The 9,430-nt window shown below is 34.5% G+C and overlaps 1 protein-coding gene across 1 annotated transcript in view; it reads right to left on the reverse strand.

The window, feature by feature from the left end:
* The window catches only part of Sgcz (sarcoglycan zeta), an 820,746-nt gene that overhangs the window by 65,290 nt on the left and 746,026 nt on the right, over window positions 1-9,430 (reverse strand). The gene's annotated exons all lie outside the window — the stretch shown is intronic.

A 9,430-nucleotide genomic window follows, 5' to 3' on the forward strand; every position in this document is an offset into this window, starting at 1 on the left:
ATAAATCAAATCAAAGCATAACTGCAATCAGAACACATGAAACCATGCTGTATGTGTTACATAAATTTTCTTGGTAAAGAGTAGGCGATTGTATTAATATTTGCTTGAAGTGGGTAAAGAAATGGTGTCCAAAAATACAATTTTACAATGGATTGGAAAGCATTCGTGTTTATATCCAGGTATTAGCCACCTAATGATAGCATTTTCAATTCTACTGATGGCTCTTAACCAAGAGTATAAACGACCGTATATCCGCTTTCTTAATGGTATGTAAGCTTGTTGACACAGGTTCCATTGAATCCCAATAGGAAATTCCATCTAAGTAAACTGCAGACTAATTTAGCACATAATAATAGTTCACTGAAGGGAAATACCATGGCCTGAGGATAATTCTTGCATAACTCTCAAATATCTGTATCAGACAAGTAACATCATTTATGATCTAAATCATAGTTAATCATTGACAAAGTATGTATCTATTTATCCAAAAATACTTATTATTTATTGTACACAACATCATTTTATAGAGGCTTGCCTCTTTAAGTGATCAAAGCCCAATGACTTCCTTCAAGGAACTTGGAAAATTATCGAAAAACCTCCCTCTGAATTTCTCTCCATTCCATTTATATCACTTCTACGTTACAGGTTTGTGGGGTTTTTTTTTTGTTTTAAAGTTTTATTTAGTTTTATGAATATAGTATGATATATTATATCATATTATTTCTCATCCTTCAGCTCCTTCAGATCTTCTTTATTTTCATACCCTTACAATTTCATATTCTTTCTTTTTAAAAAATATGAAGCCAGGCGGTGGTGGCACACGCCTTTAATCCCAGCACTTGGGAGGCAGAGGCAGGCAGATCTTTGTGAGTTCGAGACCGGCCTGGTCTATAAGAGCTAGTTCCAGGACAGGCTCCAAAACCACAGAGAAACCCTGTCTCGAAAAACAAATAAAAAAATAAAAATAAAAAAATAAAAAGGAAGAAAAAAATGAAGCCACTGAAAATCAAAGTTTGATTTGTGCTGACCATCTATTTATCATGAGGGTGGAGTCTGCCCTGGAGTGTGATTTACATACCTAGTGTCATTCCATTGCAGAAAAGTTATTTTCCCACTTAGAAACTTTTATTTTTAATAGCTTCTTGTCCAGTACAGGGACAAGTGCCAATTTTACCTCGTTCATCTGCGATTTTGTCTGCCTTTAACTTCTACAGGCCACAGTCTCTGTGATTTCTTTCTTTTTTTTCTTTATTTTTTTGTTTTTTTTTTTTTAGTTGTTGGAAAAAAAATTTCCTCCTCCTCCTCCCCATTTCCCATTTCCCTCCCCCTCCTCCCACACATTGCCCCTTCCCCCCATTCCCCCCCTCCATGTGCATCTGCCATGTTTATCTGGAAAATACTATTTCCTTAAAACTCTCCTCCAACTCTGGCTCTCCTAACTGTCTTGGCACTTATCTCCACATAGATTGCTGAGGATCTGTGTGAGGGTAGGGCTATGTTAAAGATATTCCATTTGTGACTAAGCACTCCAAAATTTGTCACTCTCTACTCACTGTTCAGCTGTGGGATTCCGTGTTAATTACCATATCCTGCAAGAAGGCCCTCTGGTAAATGCTGAGTGATACCTTGATCTCTGTATACAGTAATAGGTCATTAGGAGCCAGTTTTTCGCTATGTTCCTTTAGCGGATAATAGTAGTAGATATTCTTGTAGGGCTCATGACCTATGTAGTCTCCAGTTCTTGGCCTCACTAACAGTACCACATATGGATTCCATATGTGTCATCTTTCCTGGTAGCTCCATGGTTTCTCCCTAACTCTGCCTCCTTTCTCCCAGCATGCCATTTAATTTTCCCCACCTACCTAAGTTCTGTCCTATCAACATGCCAAGGCAGTTTCTTAATTCTTAACCAGTGAAAGCAACACATAGACAGAAGGACCTCTCACACCAAGGAATATGAATAATTATATATATATATTCAAACACACACAAACATAACACACACCGTGACCACCACTACTGCCGTCATCATCAACATCAACAATTAACAAAAAAGTCCAAAAATTTGAAAGAGAGCAAGGAGTATACCTGGGAAGGTATGGAGTTAGGAAAAAGAAAGGGGGAAATATAGTAATTATAAACTTAAAATATGAAAATAAAGAATACACAAAGTTAATGAAATGAATGACATGAGATGATGTTGACTATGTAGGGAAAGGGGATACTTAGTCATTACTGGTAGAAGTGCTAACTGGTAGAACTACTTAGGAAATCATCATGGGAATTCATCGAAAGCTGAAAGTAAATCTACCACATAACACAGCTAAACCACTCTTGAGAATATACCCAAAGGAGTCTTCATCTACTACAGACATACTTGCTCATCAACGCTCACTGACACTCTGTTTATCATAGGAACTGGAAACATCCTAGTTGTCCAAAACTCATTAATGAATAAAGGAAATGTGCTACATCCACAGAGTTGTGATAATTCACCTGCTCTCGAAAAATAATTCAGACAAATAAATCAAATTAGAAAAAAACATTCTAAGCAATCCAGAGAATAAAAGACAAATATCATCACGTTTTCTTTTATAAGTACATGTTAGCTTTAATGCTTTAGATCTCTGTCTTTCATGTACATGTATTTTATGTACAACCACCTAAATACTCAGTATTATGATTTGGTATGTTTTATTTGACTATGCAGGAAGATACATTATAGACATTTCCAAAAGCTTTCGAGGACTATATGCATGTATGCAAGGAGATGATACTAAATATACACATATGTGAAATAATTCAGAACTTACAACACTCATAAATATACCTTAATGAAATGGGTTTTCACATGCATACAAACTGAGATTTGACATGATCTTATTTTTAAAACAATTTCAAGAATCTAAAGAATATATTTATTCTGCTAAGATTTTGTTGAACAAAATGGCCATAGATAATTTCACTTTTGGTTTGACACTTATGCAAACTCAGATAATTTAGGTCGAAATGAAGTTTGATTTTTCTATTAAATATTATTAGAAGAAATGATATAATCATATTAAGACATTAAAATAAGAGAAATATTATAACATTCAAATAAAATAAGTAAAAATATGTAAAGTATTTCTCTGTAAGTATAATGGTAATAAACATCCATGTTTGAATACATTAAATTACTTTAAATCAATTACCTCATTCCTACCACGTAACATGTGCAAATTCTGATGACAGTACCTATTGTCCACCAAGTACTGTTTCTAGTAAAGTACTTATAACCAATAAGAACTCTTCAGTATCTGATAAGTACATAAAGTATATTTTTTGTAGCATATATACATATACAAAACAATTACATTCACACTGATAAAATATAATGTGGACATTTTAAAGAGTTCTATAAAAAGAAGCCATTAATTTTAAGGAGAGCAAAGAGGGTTATATGGAAGGGCATTGAAGGGTGAAAGGGAAGGGAGAAATGCTGTACTTAAAATACAATCTTAAAAATAAACATAAAAGAAATATACATTAAATAATAATCTGGATGCAGAAAATAAACCTAAATGTCCCTCATAATTCAAAAGTTGTGAATAATTGATTAGTCAAATTTGAATTTGCATTATTCTTATGCATTTGATATATAGTATTTTGCTTAGATCCATAAAATTCCTGAGATTATTTGCTTTCATTTGAATTACTAAACATACTAAAAATGAACACATTGCAATACAAGTACAACGGAAAGAATAAGATCCAGGTGTGTCTAAGTAATGGGCTGTGGAAGTGTTACAAGTATTGTAAGATTTATTGCTGTTTGAAAGACCTTAAGAGGAAAGGAACGGAAATTTAAAAGGCAACAGTCAACAGGCATTTCATCTGCTCTAACACAGAAATAGATGTGTTAGGACTACGTGTTTAATCACTGTGCTTTTTTGTTTATAGGCTGTCAATTTACTTTTACCATCACCATAGGGATCCTATTGAATTTCTATCCCTGGCTCACTTCCTTCCTACTTATTCCACTAAATTTCCTCTCAGAATTAAATTTTTATATCCAGATCAAATTTTGACTATGGTAGCAACAGCAGTCTTTGTACTCACTAAAAATATAAACAGAGCTATCAGGGGTGATGAGCAATTTTCTGCAATATACTCATGTGAATAAAATTGCATTATTATGCTGTTCTGATTTTTAAGTTCTGTTAAGCCAATATAGTTGCTGTGAGTACAGCATGTTCACGGGAAAATTACATGGTGGTTTTTGTTCATAAATCATCACAGTGATTACTTTCAGGCTAGGACCACCACTTATGCATCTTAGGCCCAAATCATAACCTTTTATGCAATATCCACTGAAATCCCAATAAAAGCATATATAATGGAAATGATGAGAACCTAGTTGAGTTGTCTAACAAGAATATGATCTTACACTCTATGCAATTGACAAGCCTATTAGTAGGTATATTTTCTTCATTAATCAACAATAAAATCATATTACTAACTTTTAAATTGTGACATTTAGGTAATGTTACCATAAACAAAGTTTTAATACACATTTCATGTTCTCTTGTGACTTTTTCTCCAAAGGCATCTCTATGACAAAATGGTTGTAACTAATATTTTATTTGTATCAATTTTCTTGTATAATTTCTTTATGTTTTCTTCTATTCCTGTGTTACAAAACTGAAAAGAGTAGTATTCAGCCTCTGATATTAAAAACAGAGCACTATCCAATGACATTTTATGATTTTTATAAAAATAAGGGAGAAATATTATATGATATTAATCAAGGATCAACAATGATACTATTAGTGCTTTGAAAGTGTTTAAGTAGTCAAGGTGTTTACTGCATACTTCACTAGCCTAGGAATCTGTTTTTGTTAACACATTATGTTAAGCACACAACTGTGAGAATTTGCATCATTTATCAGAATATAAGGAAGATCATATTTTACTTACTCTGCCCAGATTTTCTCACTTAGATTATTTTCAACTCTTTATTCCTGAAAAGATTTTATTTTTAGTTATTTTAGATATTAATGAAATTACATTGTTCTCCTTTACCTTTCCTCCCTTCAAACCTTCCCTTCTATTTCCTGTTACATTCCTCCAAATCAATGGGTTCTTAAAATATTTTCTGTCTTTACTACTAAATAAAATCTCATGTTTGTAAGTATCACATGTTCATTATTCACTCCTCAGTAGATGAACGTCTAGACTTGTCCATTTCCCAGCTATTATGAATAGAGCAGCACTGAACACAAAGCTTTAGATATCTCTGATGTACAGTATGGATACTTTGAGTACATTTGCAAGGGCAATATAGGTGGAACATATGGCATTTCTATGTTTAGCATTTTGAGGAAACTCCAGATTGTTTTAAATAGAGTTTTCACAAGTTTACATTTCCCACAGCAGAGGACAAGATTTCCCCATCTCCATATCCTCATCAGTATTTAAAATTCTTTTAATTTTTACTATAATGAACATTATTATAGAAATAAGATTAATTCTCAAAATTATTTTAATTTGCTTTTTTCCAATTAATAGAGCTATTGAACATTTTAAAGAGACTTACTGGCTCTTCGTGTTTCTTCTTAGGAGAGTTTCATTCCATTCTCTATAAATTGTGTTGTTTACTTTCTCCATGTGTTGTCTATTCATTTTCTTATATATTTTACACACCAATCCTCTGTCATGTAGAGGATCACCAAGTATGTGACTCATTCTTTGTGCTGTTTATTCACTGTGGCCATGGCTTCATTTTCAGAAAATACTTTCTAATTTCTTGAGATCCTACTTGATCAATTATTGACCTTGTTTCCTTAATAACTTGAGTCCCTTTTGAAATGCCTTTAGTTGTACCTATATATTTAAGTGTACTCCTGCTTTTAGTATGCAGAGTTTCAGCAGTCCAGGCCTAACACTGAGACTTAGATTCATGAGGAGTTAACTTTTCTGCATGTCGAAAAAATTGTGTAGTTCCATTTTTCTACATGTAGATATCCAGCTCTCATAATACTAATTTATTAACAGGTTCCTATCTCCAAATGAGTTTTAGACAAGTTTGTCAAAAATTAGGTAGCTTGGGATTTGTTCCTCTTCTATTTTTTAATTTTTTGTTTAGTTCTGAAATTGTAATTTAATTATGGCATTTCTCCCCATCTCTTTCTTCCATCAAAACCCTCTTATATACCACTCCCCACCCACCTTCAAATTTGTGTCCTTTTTCATATTGCAATTGCACAATTATGTGTGTATATATTCATAAATATAATCTGTTGAATATATATTCATAAATATAACGTGTTTTTAATATTATGTTGCTTTTTTGGGTATTTTCAGAACTGACAGATTGCCACTGGACAATCAATTGGTGTGCTCTTTTCTGGGGAGGAATAACCCTCTGACAGTTTTACTCAGTTGCTTGTAGTATTGTGTTGTTTTAAGGACTCCTAGGCTTTTGCACATCAAGTTTGTCGGCTGATTAATTAGAAGCTTGGTAACAGTTTCAGAGGCTTAGCCCATGTCATCATGAAGGAGAGCATGGTGGGACATAGGCAGCCATAGTCCTGGAAAAGCAGCTAAGAGTTCTACATCTGATCCTCAGGCAGCAATGAAAGTTGTTGGCAATGGAATTGCCTTTTGAAGCCTCAAAAACTACCCCTTGTAACATACTCTAATCATTCAAGCAATGCTTTGCCCAAGTTCACTAAGCAATCAAATAAATTACTTTTATACAGGCCATTTTTATTCCAACCACCACTCCTTATCATTTCTGTCCTTGAGAACATTTTGTGATAAATTACTTTTATTGATTTACTTATGATGAACTGGAAGGAAACAAAATTTATCATAGTGAATGAATTTTCAAGGATTCCTGAATTTCATTTGCAAATACATACATATATATATCTATTATTGTTTATAATATGTTTTGTGTCAGGGAAATCAGTTATTTTTTTATTGTTTCTTTATTTTTCTGGTTTTGAATCTGGGTTATGCAGGTTCTTGGAGTTTAGAAGCTTATATTTCTTTTTCTTTTTCTTTAAAAAGAAAAACGAATTCTTTTTTCATTTTACATACCAATCCAAGTTCCCACTCTGTCCCCTCCTCCCATTACCTCCACATATCTTCTTATGCAACTCCCTTCCAAACCTCAGAGAGGGTAAGGCACATTGCTTTGGGGAAGGTCCAAGGCCCATTTTACTATATATAGGCTGAGCAATGTATTATCCAAAGAGAATGAATAGCTTCCCAAAATGGCAGTACAAGTAGCGGGGATAAGTTCTGGTGCTACTGCAGTGTTCTCCCAGTCTTCCCCAGCCATGCAACTGTCAACCACATTCAGAAGGACTAGTATGAGTACTAATCAGGGGTAAAAAACAATAACATCTTGAATTTTGCATACAAATGGATGGAATTCAAAAACACTATCCTGAATGAAGTAACCCAAACACAAAAAGATGAATATGGTATGTACTCTCTCCTAAGTGGATACTTGCTATAAACAAAGGATAACGAACCTATAGTTCATGATCCTAGAGAAGCCAGGTAATAAGAACATATTAGATCTAAAAACATATTTAGATCCACCTGGAAAGTGGAAGCAGACAAGATCATCTGAAATAATTGGGAATATGGTGGTGGGGGGAGAAGGGAGGGTGAAAGAGGATGAGGAGGGGAGAAAGAGAGGAGTAAGGAGAACTTGAGGAAACGGGATAGTCGAGAAGGAGGAAGGAAAGAGATGAAAGCAAGAAAATAGATTGAGGGAGCCATTATAGGGTTAGCAAGAAACCTGGTTCTAGAGAAATTCTTGGGAATCAACAAGGATGATCCCAGCTTACCTTAAGTAATAGAGGAGAGGAGGGCCCAATCTTGATTTGCGTTATAGTCAGACTGATGAATATTTTAAATATCACCATAGAGCCTTCATCCAGCAACTGATGGAAACAGAGGCAGAGACCTACATCGGAACACTGAACTGAGTCCCAAAGTCCAGCTGAAGAGTGGGAGGAGTGAGAATATGAGCAAAGGGGTCAAGACCAGGATGGGTTCACTCACTAAATCAGTCCACCTGAGCTAGTGGGAGCTCACCAACTCCAGCCAGGCTGGGAAGAAGAAGCTGACATTTCTATGCTAGTCAATAATTTGAGTTTTGTTATTAGTTTTTGAATATCTCATAAAATTCTGCTTGTAATCAATATGGCCAAATGTTTACTTTTAGATTCGATATTTAAATTTTCTAGTTCAGTTTCATTTATTGTTATAAGTTGTTTTGATTATGTATGTCCTCATGGCTTTTTATACTTTATATGCATCTAGAAATCCAACTGTTTCTTTTAGTCTTTGCTTGTTAGTGGAATATAATTATTAAGGTATATTCTCACAATTTTCTGCATTTCTTTGGTATATGATTGAATGACTCCTTTTCAATCTCTAATTATTTTTAGTCTTTCCTCTGTCCATTTGTTATTCAAGCTAAGGGTCTGATAAACAAGGAACCAAGACTTTGTTTCATTGATTTTAGTACTTTTTTTTTGTCATTTCTGTGTTACTAATTTTATCCTGATCTTAACTATTTTCCTGTCTCTCTCCCATGCCTACATACATTTATCTAACACTGTGACCCATTTAGAGTTATTTTTTTTTATCTGAATCTGTATTTATTGTGTATCTCTAATTATTCTCTGACCAGAAGAGACTTTTAAGTTATTTGTTGCTAAGCGGGCATAGCTAGGCCCAACTCTATGGTCCTGCCTAGTACCACATGGCAGAGGTCCTTTGCCTCTGAGACTGCCAGGTGGGAGCCATGTGAACTACCTCAACTCTGGTAAGCAGTTGACCCATACTGCCACCAATTAACTTGCAGCATGCTGCCCACAAACCACTTTCAAGTGTTCAGCTCCCTGTACGAGCCAGAGTTCATGCTGGCAGCACAGACCAGGAAGCTGCTGTTTTGAAACCGTGGCTTTTTATTTTATTTATTTGTTTTATTTTTTTCTGCTACCACTGAATCTGGAGGACCTCTCTTAAAGGTTCCATGGAGCTCCTACTCACTGCAAGCAAACAGAGCCCATCTGAAAAAAAAAATGCTTTTCTTTAATGGATGTAGTCACCCATGTTGGGGCCAAATGTTGACAGAGGCTGCTTTGCCTCGCTTCTTCTTGACTGTCCATGCCCATACTCCCACTGACAAATGTGTATCTAGAGTGTTGCCATTGGGAACAGTTTTACCCTTTGCTATCAATTATAGAATATCCTTGAAATCAGCCCATCTCTATATCTTTCAAAGGTTTTAACTCAAGCTTTACCAAAAGTAGCCTTACAGAATGATTTTTCTCTTTTAATGAATAAGGACACTGGATGAAATAAATACTATCTTTCCTCCAAAAATTAAAGATTTATGTAAGTAAGATATTGCTATTTT

Source organism: Microtus ochrogaster, linkage group LG7_11 (genome assembly GCF_000317375.1).
Source record: "Microtus ochrogaster isolate Prairie Vole_2 linkage group LG7_11, MicOch1.0, whole genome shotgun sequence".
NCBI lineage: Eukaryota > Metazoa > Chordata > Mammalia > Rodentia > Cricetidae > Microtus > Microtus ochrogaster.